This window comes from Vidua chalybeata, chromosome 4 (assembly GCF_026979565.1).
Source record: "Vidua chalybeata isolate OUT-0048 chromosome 4, bVidCha1 merged haplotype, whole genome shotgun sequence".
NCBI classification, from domain to species: Eukaryota; Metazoa; Chordata; class Aves; order Passeriformes; family Viduidae; genus Vidua; species Vidua chalybeata.
Window position 1 is genome coordinate 9,535,973 of NC_071533.1, and position 22,230 is coordinate 9,558,202.

A 22,230-nucleotide genomic window follows, 5' to 3' on the forward strand; every position below is an offset into this window, starting at 1 on the left:
GTGTAAAATCTTGGACATTTGTACCATTCCAGAGCTGGATTATGGACTGTGAAGTATTTTGCTGAGTGGGACCATACTAAAATCCCTCAAATGTGCACCACCCTCTTCCCAAAATCCTAATTTCTCTTGTACTTGAGCAAAAATAATTTGAACATCATTACTTAATTTTTTTTAGTTGCCTATTTGCATAGACAGAAATAATTCATGCCTCCTGCTTGTACTGTGTAAGTGACAATTTCTTGTCTGCTATTTGTAGTTTCTGTCTTAGATTTATAACTGGCTGAGTCTCATTGCTTGATTTATAGAGAGGCTGCAGATGAGTGCTCCTATATTGCTGATTTAAACTAGATCGGTTATCTAAATCTTTATTGTGCATACAAAGAGCCAGGAATTAAATTTAATGCCCTTGACACTTCAAAATATCATTGAGAGGACCCAGATGTACAGGAACAGTGGCTTTTTATCATCATTATTTATGGACTTTTACATCTAATGTCATTTGTATCAGAATTATGTGGCAATTGAGAAACTTTATTAATAGCAGTTCAGGTTCCACAGTCTTTGCATTGGAAATTAGAAGGAATTTGAAACAATTTTATTTGATAATGTCGCAGTAGAATCAGAAGCTTAATTGTTCATGCTGGGATTTTTTAATATTGCAAAAACAGTGCTTTAATCGTAGCATTGGAATTTTGCATGTTTTGTTCAGCCCTATGAAAACTGGAACATGATTTTTGATACATTTGGATCACAGTAAGTATTTAGAAATAAAGAATGTATAAAAAGAAAAGGCTAATAGACATGGCTAGTGAGTGAAAAAATCAGATAATAGCACTATGGTAAAAATATTCATACCCATTTTTATCACCCCACTGCAGTAGCTGTGTCTTTCCGTGAATTCCTCTGAAGGTTATCAAAGTTTGACTGCAGAATGTGAAGTGTGAGAAGTCTATTAAAACAACTATTTTCCCTTTCCTCAAAAAGCATTTAAATTCAGGTTCAGAAAGGCTCACTGGTCAAGAAGGCCTTTTGACACCCTCAGTCAAGCATCACCTATTCAGCTTCTGTGGGAGGGGAAAAAAATAGCAGTTTTATCCTTAATGCTTAAAGAACAATCCGATTCTTTTATAGCTGTGTTGCACCAGGAAACTGATGATTCTTCCTTTGCAAGAAAAAAGGCAGAACTGGCAGAATTGCTTCCACTGGCTAATACACTGACAACCCAAACTTATGAGAGGCACAGTCTAAAGAGTGAAGTTATGTTGAAGTTATGTTTAGAGGGAGAATTTACAGATAAAATATTTCACTCCTCTATCAATCAGTAGGCAATAAAGTCACATGGGTAGGCTGGTGTGTGACATGAAATTGGATTTGTGCCTTTTTTAAGCTCTACAGTGCTCTTTAAAACAGCAATAGAAGAATTGAAATCCACTTGAGACATTTTTCCTAATGCTCATCTCTAGATTTGCAATTGATATGCTATATGAATGAAAGTGATATATACAAGTAGTAAAGTGAAAGGAGAAAATTATAGGCTTCTAATCCTGGATGACAATACCTTAAAAGGAAAGGAAATTAACTCTGGAGACTAGCTAATCCATTGTTTCAGTAAAAATAGTTAATTTTGGTTATAAACATCATGGTGGACTGTGGATTGGTTTTAACAGAGAAATTCTGTGATTAGTTCCAATGTTGATCTCTTAAAAATAAAAATTTATCTTGGGTATTCTTATCCTGAAAGGGGGTATTAAATATCATGTGGAATAAAAACACGAAAATTGCATTTCTATTTGGATGTCATTCATGTGGACAGAGTTCAGAATCCAAGAATTAAAGCAATTTTGAACCATCATTATACAAAATTAAAGACTTTTACTCATACATGATGGTTACACATAAAAAATTGTACTAGCACAAAAAAGAGAAATTCCTGAAGAACAACTTCCTTTATGGTTACTCAATGAATTGAAAAAACAGTTGACACTCACAGAAGAGTTGTAAAGATTATCAGCAATACCAATGTAGGTAATGGTCATGAGGAGAAATGCTGAAGTACTGAAATAATGGAAAATTTCATTTTTCTTTCTTCCTGAAGGTTATTCTTTATGACATGTTATAGTTCTAGACCCTCTGTTCAGGAGAATGTTTTTTTTTTAAACTATTTCTGATTATATTTTCCATTTCCTCTGAATATAATCCAGACTCTCATATATAAGACCTTTTATTTCTGTCCTTTGCAGAATCTTCCGCAGTATTAAGTGTAGATTACTACATGCTGGATCATGTAGTAATTTCTCTTTAATGATCTTCCTTTTTTGTGTGTGATGAGTACATTATTTGTTTGTGGTGAACACAGCCCTGCTTTCAGTGTAGAGTTCCTGTATTAACTTGACTGTATCATACATTTGATGTAAGTTGTTCTTATTTCATTCCTGAGTACTTCACACACTTTTCTTTTACACAATGCAGTCATTTTATTCCTGCTGTCACTTGAGTTCATGACTGTTTCTTATGGCTGTTTCAGAGCCTGATCATTTTCACACTTATCACAGGCAGAAGGTTTATCTAGTGCTTAAATCCATAGTTGTTACTCTTGCCATCAAGGGTAACCTCAATTATGGCTTCTAAATACTACATATAGTGGTAGAATCCTGTTTGTCTTCAGAAGCAGACTGATTAGAGAAAAGTCATTTATTGTTGAAAATCTCAATAAGAAGATGACTTTCAAGTCTCCACCTATTGATAGAGATGACAGGTCTCTAATTCTTCAAAGAATTAGAAAGAACTTCCTTGCCTTCTCTGTTCAAATAAAACAACCAACAAACCTGCATACAAAGAGTCAGTACAGGCTTTTTTTCTCTTGAGTGTATGTTAGGAGTTAAAGCAGCTTGATGCAAGAATGTTGTTCTTTAATTCACTTTAATTAGATCTTTAACTTCTGTTTCTCTGCTTTTCACTAGCTGCATTCATCACTATTTATACAATATATTTAAATTTTTATAGTTTTTTTCTCAGTGATTCTTTTATTCTACTATATTAGCCTGGTCATATTTGACCCATGGCATGAATCACTGTGCCACATTTTTCTTATAGCCTTATGCTCTGATCAAAGATAATGGGAAGTGAGAACTACCTGTATGACATGAGAAGTTATTTGTATCTGAGTCCAAAATGCTTTGCAAAGGTTTTTGAAAAGTAGTCCAGATTTTGCTCTCATATTGTTCCTCTGCAGAAACATGGTTTTAATCCATTTTGTCATGTTCTCACATAGAACAAATCATTCAGTCTAATCTTGATTCCTCTCTCTTACTCCTTTCAGTTTCTCTGCTCCTGTTAGAAGTATCTCCACTTCACTTCTTTAGACCCCTAAAGTTTATTCTGGTAGATTTACTTCAGTTAATTTACTTAAACCAGCCTCAGTGGTACACATAAAGCTCACTGCTGTTACATATCTACTGAGAGTTATGGGGGATATTGATGTTGATGGGATCTCATGGTGTTTGCTGATACTATCTGATTCTTGGGTCAACCAGGGTAAAACACTTGGTATGTTGGATTAAAGCAAAAGAAATCCCTCAGCTGAGAAACTGAAGTTCTTGTTAAAGGTGTGGTTCACAGTTGTTCACAGATTTTAAGGCACAGTTTTATTGCACCCTCACATTGGACAGGTTTTGAGAGCATTGAGGCTGAGAGGAAGAAAACTCCACACTGGGTGCCAGAGTGCAGCATGTCTATGCTCTTGTCTATGATCCATTCTCCACATTTACACTAGCACTGGGATGCTTTAATGGATTTCCAAGGTATTTATACCTTCTTTTTGAATGGGAAGACCTGCCAAGAGGCCTACATATCTGCACCTTACTTCACCTGATGTGGTCTAAAAATCTGGGGTTATTTTCTACTGGATAATGTCTGCCAAGAGATGTTGTGTTATTCATAACAAAGTCAAGTAGAATCTCTCTATAGCAACTCAGGTATTCTAAGTGTCTTGTCTTAAACCTTTCAATGTAGATATCCCTAGGGATGGTATGACAACAGGGACAAAGGACTTCTAGATGACTGTACAGCATTGGAACTTAGATGAAAAAGAGCTTGCTGTTATAAATGGGCAGTTCAGTGAACATTCTCCTTCTCCTTATTAGCCTTTATAATAATTATGGTATGTATGGCATGTTAGGACAATGTGAGTCCTTCTACACCCAACTGTGCTGGACTCTACCAAAAGAAAACATTCTAATCAACAAGAAATGAAGGACAGAATTCTGTGAGTTCTGTTGTGATTAATTTGAGTGCTTAGAGACAGAACTGGGTGGGAGGAGAGAGGGACTGGAAGTCTCTTGGCCATGACTTTGGAGGAAATTGTAGGTTCTGCAAATAGCCACCTCTTTTGTGATCCCACTCTCCAGTATTTTACAATATCCTTAGGAAGCTATTTTATTCAAAAGCTCCAGAAGGAAAACTGGGAGACAACAAGAAAAGGGCAGAGATAAGGTTAATATTCAGGAGATGTTTTTTCCCCATAAAACTTTCTTCTGATTTTAGAGTACCAAAATCAAGTGCATCTATCAAGCTGTTTCCTGGGTTTAATATCACCTTGGAAACTAAGTTCCCTCAGGAAGTTAATGACGGTTAGGCAGATGATGAATCCACAGTTTGTATACTCGTTTGTTCTGTGTCCTTTTTCAAAACAGACATACATTTTGGAAGTAATTAGACCCAGACTATTTAAAAAAAAAAAAAAAAAAGGGATTCTGTGGCTAATATACCAAAGGGACACTGAGGATTATTCAGAGACCTAAGCCTGTCAACTCAATCCCTATGAAAGCAGCACTAATACTCTTGGACTTTATTAATTTCCAAGTGCACAAAAAAAACCCTCAAAAAAAAAAAAAAAAAACAAAGAAAAAAAAAAAAAAAAAAAAAACAAAGAAAACAAACAACCAATCAAGCAAAAACAATCTCCCCCCCAAAAAAAGAAAAAAAAACCCGACCCCCCCCCCGCTTCTTTCCCCCTCTTGCTCCTTTCTTTCAACTGACATTACTAGAGAATGAATAGTCATGCATTATGCAGCACAATTATTCTATGGGAAATGTTCACAGTCATCTAAATTAATGGAATAAGTATGTAAGCTTCCAACTGCTAGACTCAGAGGATTTTCAAGCACAGATACACTAACAACAGCTGGTTTCTTTAAGAATTCTAGGTAATTTAATTTTAAAAAATTAAAGATGCCTACATGCAGCATATTTTGACTGACTTGCAAAGAAAGAATCCCCATTGCTTCTGCTCTTACTGTAACATATTGCTTTTCATGCTTTCCCCAGAGTATTGAAAGAATGCTGCAGATGTTCTCATTTAAACATTCTGTGTCCTGTTAAATATCTAGAGAGAGAAGTCTCTGTGCAAAGTCTCAACAGCTTTTCAGAATAAAGGCTATGAAATATTTTCCTTCTCCATCAGGTTTTTTCATGTGAGTGTTGAACTTCTATAAAGAGTACCAGATTTTACTTTTTGGAGAATGTGAGGAAGCGGTGTGTGCAAATAAATTAATCAAATTTAAATTAAATTCAAGATTTCAATTGAGTTTCAGTATTTGTAATTGATCTTGTATTAGTGTTCATGAGTTAAATGATGTAAAATGGGAAAGTGATATCTAAGGATTTATTTGCACCATAATTAATACTTATAGGTTATTTGTTTGCACATTGAAGTTCATACTAATGAATGAAAACTGGGTATATCAACAGTGATTTCAACCTGAACAGAACTGTAGAGGCAGTTTCATATTTAATATAGGAACATCTGCAATTTAACAGTATTCACAGAATCACAGAATGAATTAGGTTGGAAAAGACCTTTGAGATCATCAAGTCCAACCTATGACCTAACACCTCCTTATCAACTAAACCATGGCACTGAGTGCCATGTTCAGTCTTATCTTAAACACATCCAGGGATGGTGCCTCCAGCACTTCCCTGAGCAGTCAATTCTGATGCCCAGTCACTCTTTCTGTGAAGTATTTTTTCCTGATGTCTAGCCTCACTTCCCCTGGCACAGCTTAAGACTGTGTCCTCTTGTTCTGTCAGTGGTTGCCTGGGGGCAGACACCAACTCCTGCCTGGCTACAACCACCTTTCAGGGAGCTGTAGAGAGTGATAAGGTCTCCCCTGAACCTCCTTTTCTCCAGGCTAAACAACCCCAGCTCCCTTGGCCATTCCTCCTAGGTCTTGTGGTCCAAGCCCCTTACGAGCCTTGTTGTCCTCCTCTGGACATGTTCAAGAATCTCAACATCCTTCCTAAACTGAGGGGCCCAAAACTGGGCATAGAACTGAAGGTGCAGCCTCATCAGTGCCAAGTGCAGGGGAAGAATGACCTCCCTGCTCCTGCTGGCCACACTATTCCTGATACAGGCCAGGATGCCTTTGGCCTTCTTGGCCATCAGGGCACACTGCTGGCTCATGTTCAGTCAGCAGAGACCAGTACCCCCAGGTCCCTTTCTGCCTGGGCACTGTCCAACCACTCTGTCCCCAGCCTGTAGTACTGCAGGGGGTTGTTGAGACCAAAGGGCAGGACTTGGCACTTGGTGTTGTTAAACTTCACGTTGTTGGACTCACCCCCATCTATCCAGCCTGTCCAGGTCCCTCTGAAGACCCCTCTTATCCTGCAACAGATCGACACAGATCCCAGCTTGGTGTCATCTGCAAATCTACTCATGGTGTACTCAATCCCCTTGTCTAGATCATCAATGAAGGTATTGCACTGATCTCTAAGGCCCCAGCACAGAGCCCTGAGGGACACCACTGGTGACTGGCCCTAGCTGGATGCAGCACTGTTCACCATCACTCTCTGGGCCTGGCCATCCAGCCAATTCTTAACCCAGAAAAGACACTCCTGTCCAAGCCCTGGGCTGCCAGCTTTTCCAGGAGTGTGCTGTGGGAGACAGTGTCAAAGGCTTTGCTGAAGTCCAGGCAGACAACATCCACAGCCTTGCCTGCACCACCAGGCAGGTCACCTGGTCATCAAAGGAGATCAGGTTGGCCAGGCAGTACCTGCCCCTCCTAGATGCATGCTGGCTGGGTCTGATCCTTTGGCCAATCAGGTTTGCTGTTTGATTGCACTCAGGATGATCTGTTCCATGATCTTGCTGGGCACTGAGGTCAGGCTGACAGGCCTGGAGTTTCCTGGATCCTCCTTCCAGCCACTCTTGTGGATGGGCGTCACACTGGGCAGCTTCCAGTCATCTGGGACCTCCCCAGTGAGCCAGGACTGATGGTAAATGGAGAGCAGCTTGTGCCAGCTCCCTCAGCTGGCATCCCATCCAGTCCCATAGAGCTGTGAGCATCCAAGTGGCTCAGCAGTTCTCTGACTGCTTCCTCCTGGATAACAGGGGGGCCATTCTCCTCCCTGACCCCATCTACAAGCCCAGGAGGACAGATGTCCTGAGGACAACCTGTTGTTCTGATAAACATTGATACAAAGAAGGTGTTAAGTACCTCAGCATTTTCCTCATCTTTAGTTATTAAATTCCCTCCCACATCTAACAGAGAGAATGGAGGTTGTCCTTGCCCTTCCTTTTGCCATTAATATATTTATAAAATATTATTTATTGTCCTTCAAAGAAGTGGCCAGATTAAGTTCTAACTGGGCTTTTGAATCTCTCATTTTTTCCCTACATTACCTAGCAACTCCCTTAAGCATTTCTTGAGATACATGACCCTCTGTCCTCACACCCTCTGGGTGTGATACACCTTTTTTTTCCTTTGTTCCTTGATCCTTGCCCATCCAGGCCAGTTATTTTCCTTGTCGGTTCATCTTTTGGCACATAGAGATAGTCTGGTCCTATGCCTTCAAGATTTCTGTTTTGAAACCTGCCCATCCTTCCTGGACTCCTTTGTTTTTAAGAGCTGCTTCCCAAGAAACTCTCCAAATAAATCTCTTGAATAGGCCAAAGTCTGCCCTCTGGAAGTCTGGTGTGGAACTTGTATTGGTGGCCCTCCTTGTTTCACCAAATATTGAAAACTCTATAATTTCATGATCACTGGGCTCCAGACGGCCTCCAACCACCACATCTCCCACCAGCCCTTCTCTGTTTGCAAACAGCAGGTCTAGTGTAGTCCTCCTGGCAGGCTTACTCACCAGCTGTGAAAAGAAGTGTCTTCCATACACTCTAAAATCCACCTAGACTACTTCTTCTCTGCTGTGTTGAGTTCCCAGGAGATATCAGGCAGGCTAAAGTCACCTACAAGAACAAGGGCTGGTGATCCTGAAATATTCTCCAGCTACTTATAGAATAAATCATCCAGCTCTTCAACCTGGTTGGGTGGATGATAACAGACTCCCACCAGGATGTCAGCCTTGTTGGCCTTCGCCCTGATTCTTACCCATAGGAACTCGACCTTATCATCATTAATCTCAATTTCCATGGCATTGAGAGCTTCCCTAATATACAGAGTCACCCCTCCACATCTTCTCCCTCTCCTGTCTCTTCTGAAGAGCTTGTAGCCATCCAGTGCAGTGCTCCAGCCATGCGAGTCATCCCACCACGTTTCCGTGATGGCAATTACATCACAGCTCTGCAATTGTACCATGGCCTCCAGCTCCTCTTGTTTGTTACCCATGCTGTGTGCATTAGTGTGCATGCACCTCAGCTGGGCTGCTGATTTCACCCCTGACTCTGGCTTTTACCACCCTTGGGCTTTTTCTGGAGAGCCCAGTTGCATCCTCTTTCCCCTTTGAACCTAGTTTAAAGCCCTCTTAATCAGTCCCACCAATTCATGGTCTAGAATCCTTCTGCCCTCGATAGATAGAAGGAGACCATCTGGCTCCAGCAGTCCAGGTGCTGATCAAAGAACCCAAAATTCTGCTGATGGCACCAGCCCTTAAACCATTGATAATGCGGGTTTGCCTGCTCCTTTCATCATTTGTCCCTGCCACTGAAGGGACTGAGGAGAACACCACCTGTGCTCCTGCCCATTCATCAACCAATCAACACGAGCCCTTTAACAGCCCTGGTGCTCTTCCTTTCAATCTCATCACTGCCAGCCTGGAGTATCAGCAGTGGGTAATAATGAATCAGCACAGGGAGTCTCCTGGTGACATACCTTACCCAGGCCCCAGGGAGGCAGCAGACCTCCCTGTGGGATGGGTTCAGTTGACACATGGGGACCTCTGTTCTCCTCAAAAGGGAGTCACCTACTACAACTACCCTTCCTTTCTTTTTAATGCTAGAGATAGTCTGACAGACAATGTGTGATTGGGAGGCTCTCCAGGCAGATTATTTTTTTCACTGTCATCTGGATGACCCTCTGGATCCAGGGCCTCATACCTATTCAGAAGTGGCACCTGGGTAGGTGATGGGGGTTGGGAGGAATTTTTATTAACTCCCTGAGTAGGGATCCATTTTCACTCCCCTTTCATCTACTAGGTCTCCTCCTTCTGCCTGATGGTAGGAGGCATGGGAGTCCTCTGACTCCTGGTGGGTTTCTCTCAGGGATGGAAGGGCGAAACTCCACCAGTCTATTTCCCTTTCACTTTCCCTAATACTCCTTAGTCTTTCTACTTCCTCCTCAAGCTCGGCCACCAGACAGACGAGATCATTCACCTGTTTGCACTGCAGGTAGGTGTCTTTTGCACTGACCCCTGGTACTACTGACAGCCTCAAACATTCCGTACAGGAAGGGGTCCAGACAGATGCATCCTTCTTGGGGTGTTCTGTTTGGGTTGATACACTTTTACTAGCTATAGCTTTTGATTGTTTGGAGAACGTTGCTGAAAAAAACAAAACAAAAAAACCAACCCAAACAAAATTTAAGAGGTAAAGTTGTTATCTTCTCAAAACAAACAATTAGTTAATCATGTTGAAGCATATAGATAGCTTTGAGAGATAGATTGAACTAAAGCATTTGGTAAATATGTGGTATAGAGGCCTACTCTGAGCTCCTTACTATATTATCAGGAATTATAATTGCATGGGCTGAAAGGCATTGGACAGTTCAGAAAACCAGGCAGGAAAAGGATGTGATTTTAACTGGATTGTTTTCTGTGGAACTTTTTGGATCTGAGCTGGAGATAAGTGCCTTTCACTATGTATGAAATTACAAATTTGTACTGTACAATAATGCTTCCAGGAAAACAGCCCAGTAGCTGGTATTGACTGGAATGGAGGGAAAAGCCTTCCTTTGCTCTAGAAGAAGGAGAACTTTCACAAATATCTCTGGTATCTGGCTGGCAGCTAGAGCTGGCAAAGCAGATGACCTTTCTGAGATGGATAAAAATTAGAAATAGTTTTGGAAATACATTTACATTTATTTATTTACAGAAAGTTGACATCTACACTTATATATTAATTGGTTCTGTGTATAATCGACAGGTACCTTAAGTTGCTTTGCATGGATCTTAGGCAGTAGATGGTGTTTAAATGTGGTAGTAACTTCTAGACACGTGTGCAGCTGACCAGGGAACTCAAGCTTTAATTTATAAAATGTCTTGCATGCAATTAATATAAACTTTTTTAGTAGTTACCTAATTTCAACCCATTTTATGCTTCTATGTTGGATTACTTGTGATCTGATTGCTTGCAATAGCTGCATGGTTTAAATTTTTTGTTTGTATCAGGTTCTAGTTGCAGACTGGGAAAACCAATCATGATGGCAAAGAATATGGAACATTTCCTACTAAGGATCCCCTCTCATGTCCTCAAACTCAAATAAAAGATCACAAATATCCTCTTCCCTTCTTCCTCCTGCCCCCAAATTTGTAAGCCAGCTTCACAAACTTTGTAGTATGAATGATGGCACAGTGTGGAGCAGAGGCAGGATCTTTCCAAGTTGTTGATCAATCTGCCACCTCATGCTTACTCATAAATTCACTCATTCAGTGCAGAACTCATGACAATTATAATAAAGCATCATTACCAATACAGCTACAGTGGAGCCTGACTGAGCTCACTGTTGCAGACAAGAGTGCATAATGAGTGTAAGGATTAGTTTATTTTGATCTTATGTAAGGGATTTCAGTTGTGCTTTTTTTTTTTTCCAAAATTCTCTCGTTAAACAGTGAAAGCGATTATTGTACATGAGCTTCAAACCAGCAGCATTTTACAACTGGATTAAAAATATGTACTGATAATGTTGCTTTGTTGCCAGTGAGAGCTTGGAACTTTCTAATAGAACCACCCCATAAATAACTGTGGATTTTCAACATAGGTCAGCCAACCACATAAATAAAATACATCAAGAGTGTGCTGGATTGAGCAACTTAGGGTTTATTGCAATTACTTCTAGCGTATGAGGACTGATAATATAAAATGATATAAAATTCAGAATGTAGCCTTGAACACTGCTCCAAAGCTTCCTTGAGTAGAGAAATTACACCTTTACTCAACACAGGTTTTAAAATGACCCAAAACTCTGGAGGCCTTTGTACAGAGGACCTCTAGGGTGAGTACATGAGTCAGAAAACAATCATGAGCCCTTTACAAGGTTGGCTGTAGGAACTTATGTGTCATTCTGACATGGTAGAAGAAATCAACTCGAAATCTTGGTGCCAAGAACAAGAATTGGACTTGTTGAGATTTAAGATATCCAAAAGCAGATTAATGTGAAGACATTGCATTAATCAACCTGACAACAGAAAAATCCAGACAGAGGGAAAGTATAGAGCTGTCTAGCTACAGAATGGCCCACTATTTTTTTCCATACACATTTGAGTGCTAGAATGTTTCTTAAGCTGTTCTCATAACGTTTATGTATTGGGCTGGCTATTACTTTACATAGCATTTTATAATCAGATTATACTCTTTTACTGTCACTGACCCTCTATATATTGAGCTCCTTTTCTTTCATGCAGCACTAGAATCTATAGAGCACAGTTTCTGGGAATAGTAAAAAGCAAGAGGGGCTTGTGCATGTGACTTGTGATTCCTAACTATGTAAACATGTTATTATCAGATTTTGTTAGTCTTCCCATTATATGGAGTAAGGCAAAACAATTCCCTGCATCCTCATTCTTTTGAGGTTCTGGGCTTAGCTGGAGATCATACAACCATCTGTTAATATTAAGGTTATATATTTGGACGGGTAGGAAAAATACCAACAGCTGAACCACCAGTGAAATTTGCACAGGTGCTTTATCTGTGTAACATATATTAGATCACCTTATTGCTGCAGTATAGGTTTTATCTTCCTGGTATTTGGTAAAAACTAAGCAAACTATGGATAACTTTGAAAATTTATGTGTTTTCAGTCTTTTCTCTGCATTGAATAAAGCAACAAACTCTTAAAGCCAAGAGAATATATACCTAGCAGTTTCTGTTTAAAACTGAATTCCACATTTTAAAAACCTTTTGTATAATAAACATTCTTCATACAGAAGTGCAGCAACAGCCTTTAAGTCACTGTCATTTTTCTCACATCTGTAGTTCCTGCATCAGAAATTTGCTAGGCACCATATAGAACTGCCTCTCTTTGTTAAGGACTGATTATGCACAGAAGTGAAGGTGCTCATGTCAATTTGTTTGATGCCTGTCTGATGTGAAATGTCTTGAAATGTGGATTGGTGATAAATACTGATGAAATACTGCTAATGTGCTATATCAGTTAATAGAGAAATGCTGTCTCATCTTCATTCCAGCTGGCAGCCAGAATCCTTTGGAGTGATTCTACCAACACCAATTTATGCAATAATAACTTCATGTTCTGTAATTTTCGGTAGTAAAGTAGTAAATAATAATGTGTTACTACCAGAACCTATGTCTGGAATGCTATCCATGAATGTGTTCTAAATGTGTTCTGAATGTATTCTAAACAGCAGAAACTTGAAATGGTTTCAAGATAGAAACTATGAAGAGGCTATAGTCCACTCTATTGTCTTTCCATCTCTGTCTTTCAGCATGTCCCTTCTGTCTCCTATATTCTTCCCTCTACCACAAAGGGCCTAGAGTTCAACATCTATTCCTACTACAGACAGTCTTCTCTGGTATCAAGTTTTCACAGTCATAGGAATCCAAATTTCCAACCTAAATTCCTTGGCAACACAATGAACTTTAATTTTAGTATTATGTGCTTTCTTCTACTCTTGGCATGAGTCTCTGTAATCAGATTAGGAAGAAGGCAAAGTCAAGGAGACAGGAAAAAAGGTCTAGGAAATAAGAAATCTGGCAGCATGGAAATGTACAACTAAAAAGGGGCAAAGTAGAGTCATCATAACTTTTCTTTTTCTGCTGTAAGAAAACGGAAGTTTCTAAAACAAGTGATATTTAAAAAAAATGTAAAGCAATCTGCCCACTCCCTTTAATGTCTTCTAAAATCCTATGTTGAAAAGGTCTCCTGTTCCCCAAGGATCAAAATGGCATGGATTTTCATTACATCCCATGGCAGATTAGTCTGGAAGAATAACTTCTTCCTGCACAGGAGCCAAGTAACTGGGGAAAAGGCACCAGTGAAGTGATAACAATACAGAGCATTACTCCTTGGGGATGCTGCAGGCCAGGACCAGAATGCCTCTGCCTAATTCAAGCTCTATATTCCATTAGAAGCACTTTATGATATCTATGAGGGCTGCTGAGGCTTTCACAGTTCATCTAGAATCAGCTAGAAATTTGTGACTGTGTTGAATGAAACAATTTGGGACATTGCATTCTAAAAGGTAGAAAGCCTTCTCTTTGCCTGTGCTGAAACACTAACTTGTCTTTTTGCAGAATAAAGTGTATTTTCAAGACTATTTTACCTCTCTTCTAAATGAATTAATAAATTTAGGATAAAAAAACTGTTCATCAATCCCTATACATAAAATAAATCATTGTTGTGAAGAAGTGAGTTTTGAAATCAAAGCCCTTCACAATTTCAACAAAAAAAATTTTGAATTTTTCTAGCCCAATCTTTAGCAACAGGAAGCACTTGAAATGCCATTTTCCTTGCCTCTACTGTGTGGCATGTTTTTTACCCTGAAATCTTTGTTTGGGATTGTTCTTGCTTAGAAATTATAATGCTGTTTTTTTTTTTTTTGGCCAGAGTTCCTTCAACCCTTATGTGAACTTATCATTCTGAACTGGCTTCTATTACAGAATTCAGTTAAAATGTTTTTTTTTTAGGCCATGAGTAAATCATACTATGATAACTTAATCATCTGTTACATATTAATTTTTTACAAATAAATTAATTTCACAGTTTATTTTTGTTAATCTCAGTTTCTGGCTATTCAACGTGAACTTGGATTAGCAGCGGAGAGTTTGGTACTTTCTATTTTGCACCTCAGGGAAATGGTTTTTTAGGAGGGTGTTGTCTATTTAATGCTTTATATCTAGAAAACTGAAGAAAAATGAACGAAGAGCTGAGGCAATTCTTGAGGAAATGGTTATACAGCAGGAACAAGCAAAAAAAGTGTGAATTTTTGATTAATATCTTTATATATATGTGAGGTACTTAATGAATGTGATCTACTACAAAATCACTTGATAACCAGGGGAGTTGTGCCAGAGTTGTCTTTCCGTTTAATGATCAGTGCACATCATATTTGCTGGGTCATGAACTTTATTTCAGCACACAGTCCTTATTTGACTTTGAAAAGACAAAAGAAAGTCAACCTAAGCCTCAAAAAGCCAGTATACTACATGATTTTGCTTTGATTATTCTGGACAAGGAAAAACTAAAAGAAGTATTTTGTGTGACAAAAAAAATTGGATTTGACAGTTCCTCTGTGAAGGACTGCAGAATAACAACAAGTTTGATGCCAAAAAATGACATTAACAAAGTGGTAAGGTTGGCTGTGTCAGTCTGGTGGCTTTAAAAAAATAAATATAAAAAAAAAAAAAAAAAAAAAAAAAAAAAAAAAAAAAAAGTCCTCCAGGTTATCTGGACAAGCAGAAGTAGGGGAAGAAGAAATTGCAACATTTGCAATGTTGCCTTGCATTAATACACACTGAATATGTGCTGTGTCCATAATTGAGAGTCAGCATTTTAGATTCCAGGAGCAGCACAAAAAAGTTTAGCAAGGAGACACCTCCACATTAATTATCATGCTTCAGTTTTAAGTCTTTCATCAGGTAACCTCATGATTTTAATTTTCTTCAACAGAAAAAAATGTTTTTAAAACTTAATGAGGCTGATGCAGTTGACGTGTATGCATACACTTATATGCTCTGCATCTCATTAAAGGTGATTCATAAGTGTTTCTCCATACTCCTGTACAGTTTAAAGAGGAACAGAGACAAATAGAGTATATTTTGAAATATTTTTAGGTTTTACTGCTTGACAGGAAAGGTAGAAAATTCTCAAAAGGCAAAAGAATTTGACAGTTTTGTTACACAGTAAAGACAGTAACTAGAAACATATGAGAGAAGATTGATGTGCTTTTAGACTTCTTCCAAATAATACAGGTCTGTTGACCCAGGACAAAATTATCCTATAACTTCTTCTCTTTTTAGTCTGTTGAACTGGATGCTGTGGAAGCTATGAGCGTGTGCATAAAGTTGCTCCATGCTTTCTGAATTTTTCTTTGGCTGCAGGCACATTCTGCATGCAAATTCAATTTTACATATTCATTCATCTCTGCTTGTGCTAAGGCTTTTTGGAGGGCCTCTTTTTTTATAATCAGGAGCCAAGAGCATGGGAAGTGAATTATCTAGAATTATTATTATTTTGAAAATAGTGTAAAAATTACTTTATTAACCTATTTGGAAAAATGTGGTGTGAGTAATATAGCTACCACTACTTTAATTTGAAAGTGTTCCTCAACATGCAGCCTTTGCCAGACTAATTTGCGGCTGAGAGGTTGCACCTTACAATGGTTTAAGAAGGACAACTGTGGCAGTCTCAGATCTGAACATAACTTTTCTTATGCTATTACTACACAAACACAACAGTCTTCATCTTTTGTGGACGAGGTAGAATGTTTTCAAGAAGTCAGGATCTACTGCATATCTGTGGCATTCTGGTCCTGTGGTTATGTGGTAACCCATGTTTTTGATGGTATGAAGCTGACAATGAATGAAAATGACTACCAGATGTGTTCATTAAATTTGATATTCCATGGAGATAGATCTTCAACTACTTTTTAATAATCCCATTGAGTCAAAAAAAAGTTTGATTTTTCTTTCAAATAAAATTAAGATAATGTTTCACCAGTCTTAAAAAAGTATGTGTAAATATGTTTATTTCAATACGTGCAATATTCCTGATATCCACTTCATTAAAATGTTTTTTTTCTGTAAGATCTTGACAATAACTGTGCTATTTTAAAGGCTCTACACAGTTTCTATTCAATGTTTTGGCCTCTATTTCTCTGATCTCAGCAAAATCGCATTAAAGTCACAAATTTTAACCTAATGAAATGAAAATTTAAACACTGCCTGTCACTTTTTTGGGGGAAAGAAAGAAAACCTTACACATACCAGTAAAGAAAAAGGCATATTCTGCAAAGAGTGTTTGAAATGCTCATTAAAAAATGTTAGGAAAGTTTGTCTGAAACTTCAGCACAGTTTTATTCCTAACTGGGGAAACTTTTGTTTTGAAATTGTGCTTTCTGTTTACTTTTCAAAGCCTTTATGTTCATCTGGAGGTAGAATTATAAATCATGTTCTTCTACAAGTGGTGTTTTCATTTTGTTTCATTTGAAAATTAGGACTTTCTTAATTCATCATAAACTCTTACTAAGTATTTCATGCAATGTGATAATGTTATTGAAGGTATTTTGAAGAGATGTTTTGAAGAGATGATGATGGGAATATTCTACATGTATGCTGGCTGTGTTACATGCAGATACATTAAATGTTGCTGTAGAAAGGAAATCTCATGCTTACAGGAAAAGTATCAGTGCCATCACATGTTACTGTTAACACAGGTGATTCATTTATCTTTTCAGCTGCCTCCACATAAAATCCACTCTGTCTCCCCAGTGAGGTTAGAAGTGCTCCTGTCAATTTTCACCAAAAGTAAACACAACTGTGGTACATGTATTTATAGTAACTGCCTTTGTTTTTCAATCTAGAATGCATTTTAAAAGGATATGATTTTCTTCTGTACTGTTGCTGCCAGAAGACACATCAAGTGCATTACTATTTTTTATGTTTTCCTTGCTGCTTTTGTCACAGACAATTTTAGAATGTGTGTAGGTTTCTGAAAGCTGAGCTGGTACATTTAAAGGCTGCTGAGTGGCTCCTGTTTGGGAATGGGCACATCCTGGGTTCACCAGTTCCTCTCCCTGGGCTGAGTCTCTGAGCACTGCTCTCTGTCTGTAGATGGCAGTGGGCATACACTATGCAACAGCTTTTCCAATGCAGTGTCACAGTAAGAAACTATCTCCGATTCCTATTTTCAGACTTTTTCCTTGGTGCCTTTCCTTTCCTTCTTTCCTTTCCCTTTCCCTTTCCCTTTCCCTTTCCCTTTCCCTTTCCCCTTCCCCTTCCCTTTCCCCTTTTCTCCTCTTCCTCTGTCCTGTCCTGGTACCAGGAAAAATGATGATTTAGCCAGAATATCACCAGTGTCTTTTTCCATTAAAGCTGCTTACCTTTTTTTTTTTTTTTTTTTTTTTTTTTTTTTTTTTTTTTTTTTTTTTTTAATATTTTCTTCTGAGCCAAGTAGACAGATTGACATATTACCAGTCTATGCATTTGCACTGACAGTTCTGCAGTCTGATACTCAGGCAGTAATGTTTAACAACTTCCAGTGAGAAAGCTGAAGTGGGGGTGGGTGTGTAGAAATCCAGTATATTGGTGTACACTTAGACTCTTTAATATTCAGTGGGTAATGTGTTGTTTCTCTCATGTGAGAAGTTTAATCCAGGTCTTTTATTTTACATCTCTTTCCCCACTTTACTATTCATATTACTTAACTCCAGGCTACAAGTGGGACATTCCATTTCAGATCCTGTCTTTGGAATTATTTCAATCTCTCAGATGGATATAAATGAAAGTAAATAAAATGAAATGGCCAGCAGGATAAAGCAGGTCATTCTTCCCCTCTGCTATGCACATATGACACCCCACTGGAATGCTGCCTACAGTTCTGGTGTCCCCAGCATAAGTTGGGGCTGTTCACCCTGGAGAAGAGAAGGTTGCATGGAGACCTTATAGCAACTTTTCAGTATATTGAAGGGGTTACGGGGAAGCTGGAGAGGAATTCTTCATCAGGAACTGTAGTGATAGGACAAGGAATAATGGGTGCAAATTGAAAGAGTGGAAATTTATGCTGGATATTAGGAAGAAATTCTTTACTGTGAGGATGGTGAGGCACTGGCGCAGGTTGCCCAGAAAGGTTGGGGATGCCCCATCCCCGGCAGTGTTCAAGGCCAGTTTGGTTGGGAATCTGAGCAACCTAGTCTAGTGAGAAGTGTCCCTGCCCACAGCAGAGAGGTTGGAACTAGATGTTCTTTAAGACCCATTCCAATCCCTTAACTAACTATAATTCTGTGAAAAAGCCAGTGGGACACGCCACCTCCTCCTGCAATATTGTCTCTTTGTGTGTCATGTATGCCAGTACCACAAAAAGCAGTATGATCACTTTTTTCCCTGTCTCATGAAAGGAAGTTTTCTGCATGTCATCCATACTTGTGTATTATGCAGTGTTGCAACTGTGCTGGAATAAATCTCTGTAGATGATATATCTTTTTAGTAACACGAGAGATTCTGTCAATATAGGTTCAGAAGGTTCAGTAAGATCTCCTATATTTTCAGGTGTCCTAAATTTTTTCTGTTTTAAGGTACATGTACATGTAATGCCAGTGCAAATATCCAGAGTGCCGAAGGATAAACGAAAGTGTTTACTTTTCTTGTTACTGGGTTTTAAATACAATGTAAAACAGAAAATGAAAAGAAGAGACAGGAATGTGGATAAAGGGTTAATTTGGAATAAGAATGCCAGAACTTCATTCTGGTTTTCCACTTAGGTGAAACAAGTCCTGCCTTCAAGCTGCTATGGATACGCACAATTTTGTGGCTGGATTTCAGATCCCTTCCTGTAAAAGCATTATTTTTGCCTCTGGGGCTTGATGAAATAGGTGTGTTGAATTGTGAAGTACCAGATGTTGGAGGAAGGGAACATAATGGGAGGTGAGGAAGCTGTTTTAAGTTCTCCAAGGCTATTTTGGGAATTTTTTCACGTAAGCAATGAATCCAAAGTTATGGAAGCACAGGATGTGGAGCAAAACCACTGAAAACCAAAAAACATACATGAGAGAAAAGTGCATGTAAAAAGCATTTCCAAGATGCTGTTAGTGAATGAGCATAAAAGGAAATGTCTTTAAGGTGAACATAGAAAAGTAGAAGTAGCAGAGTCAGTTACTCCCAGCCTGCAAAAGCAATTTGATATCCAAGAATCCACATGAAACTCTGTGCCCCTTGGAGTCAGAGCTAGCTATAAGTCTGTGTAAGTAGGATTTCTCTCCCCATTCTACAAGTCTGTTATATATTACTAGAGCCCAACATTCTTTCAAAAAAAAAAAAAAAAAGGTAATTTCATAACAAACGTATGCTAAATTCTAGATTAATTAGATCATAACTTTATAATGTAAGCTGGCAAATGTGCCCTGGGCCAGGAGGTCAAGGTAATTATTCCATACTTGAGGAACTTACCTATGTGGCTGTTTTGGCTTTGATCCTGCGAGCTCTTTATGTCACACCTAATCTGAAGCAGATGGGCTCTTCTGTTGAAGTCATTGCTTGCTGACCTGAAGTTTTCCACTGAACCAAGCTAGCATCAGATGAAACATTTGGCATGAAGTCAGAAGAGTAATAAATTGAACTATACAAACTGAAAAGTTGATTCACATTTGAATCATAGAAGATTTTGGGTTGGAAGGGACCTTTAAAGGTCAACATCCCTGCAGTGAGCAGGGACATTTTCCTCTAGAACAGGTTGTGCAGAGGGCTGTCCAACCTGACTGTGAATGCTTCCAGAGATGGGGCATCTACTTCTCTGGCCAGCCTTTTTCAATGAGCTGGATACAGTGCTCTAGGTGGAGTCCCACCAGAAGTGAGGGGTAGAGTCATCTCCCCTAACCAGTGGAAGTCTTTTTGATTTACATTTACTGGAGCGAAGGAAAAAAAAAAAATTTCCTCAGTTTTTGCTTTACTATTTCTCACTATAATTTTTTTCCCAGCAAATATTCATTTGAAGACACTTGAAAATCGTTGTAAAGGGAAGATTATTAGGTCACAGTACCTGTGAGGTGGGATGCACTGTCATTACATGTTACACCATACACAGCCATTTGTGGGGGATAGCACACCAAAGATAAACAGCGGACCTGGGTAACTTCCATGATCCATTAATCAAATGGGTAATTCTAAATTAGAGATCCAGGACCCACACTGTTCTCTAGAAAGGTAATGGTGATATTTGTCTGATAGAGCAGGTTGCTTTTCTGACTGCTACACTCGACTGCAGAAATGAAGGGATGACTCTGACCTATCTAAAGGTTAATTAAAAGAAATCAGAAGTAGATCAAATAAAGACCAGGTCTTCCCTCCTTGTTCATGGGGAAGCCCACCAAAGGTCATTTGAATTTGAAGTCTGTAGGACTGGGCACCGAAGGTGCAGAGCTCCGAGCAGATTTTGGTTGTGGTTTTAAATCTCAGCTTCATTTGATGTCTGCTGTTTGTATGTGTTTGTTAGCAAAGTTTTAATAGCTGAGTATGATTTAAGATCAAGTAGGAAGTAGTAGGAAGGGATCAGTGGTGACCTATGAGGCTTAACCAGCCAACAGGTATGTGAAGACCATGAAGTTATATAGTGACTTTTTATATATATAAAACCCAATTATATATGCACAAACAGCTTAAGTCACCATAAAATTACCACTAGGAAAGCAAGTATATTTATGACACAAGTAAAGTAAATATATGTACATTAAAAGTTATTACAAAATTCCAATTCTGAAGTGTTTACTGATGAACATTTACTTGTATACATCTATAAATATATGATTTGTGACCAAACTGCTTCCAGGAGTGGGGCTAACCAATAATGGAAAAGTCTTACTTAAAGATGATCTGCACCCCCGGAACTGGAGTTTGTCAGGGGTTCCTAACCAGGATCCTGTCTGTCAAGGAGGTCTGGTGCTCCTTTTAGGAAGGCAGTGAGTTACTTTTTATACCTTTTGATGTAGATACATAACTGTGTGTAGGACATCGGTTCATGAGATAGCTGTTGCTAGCTTGTGCTTTCATAGAAGACAAATTTCTTGTCACAGTTTTGTCTTCCATCAAATTTTATTTTTATCCTGCCAACTACTCCCCATCAAGAAAGCTTAGGGTGAGCTTGCCAGGGATATCCTTCACCATCTGTAGGTTTACCAGCTTGTATATATAGGAGTCCCATCACTAGGCAGAGATCATAACAAGATAAACAATGAGACATGCTTGCAGAACTTTCTGCATGCTTGCAAAAACCACTTTAGCTTTCTTAGACTTCAAGGTCCAAGAAGATGATGTAAGTGCTCAACTGCAAAAGATACCTCTGACCCTTCCTCAGCTATTCTCTCTCTCAACCTTGGCTCCCTCCTCATCTGTCCAATGGGATTAAAACCAAGTATTTGGTTTTAAAACCAAGTAATTTGACTGCAAAGTTATGTACAGCATACTGTGTTCATTTTCAGAGGTATGGTGTTTACTATTCTTTGTTTTAAAAGTTTATGGCTCAGTTCACAAACCTTGAGAACGTAAATTTGATTATTTCTTAGTGTACTAAGGAGTTTGTGATTTGGGACCTCTGGAGGTAGCATCTTGTGTCTAAAATTTATGGTATTTAATGTTTTCATAGTTAATGCATTGCAACCAATCCCTAGAATCCATTTCATAGAAGCAGCAATACATCTTATTTGCTTAGCCACACTGATGGCAGGGTAGTGTAGCAAAATTAGCAATCAGATAGCACAGAATCATGGTGGGCTTAAACCTGGTTTTTAAATAATGAGCAGCCTATAGATAAGATAACCAGAATATTCATGCAAAACTTGATATGCTGAGACATCTCAGCCACAACCATTCTCTTCTGGGTAACAAGTAAGTAGGATTTTTTCTATTTTCCCAGCTTTTTATTTGGCAGAAATTAGTATAAAAACAGGTCGTTGACATTCAATATATTCAACACCTCTGAATCTCAGAGCAGTATTACTTTTTTTTTTTTTTTTTTTTTGCTTTCAACTGTCTCTGGCCAAAGCCTAGGAATAGCAGTAAGGAACAGCAACTACACGTACTTGATGTCACTGTCTTTTGACAGGGAATATCTGTGAAAAGCC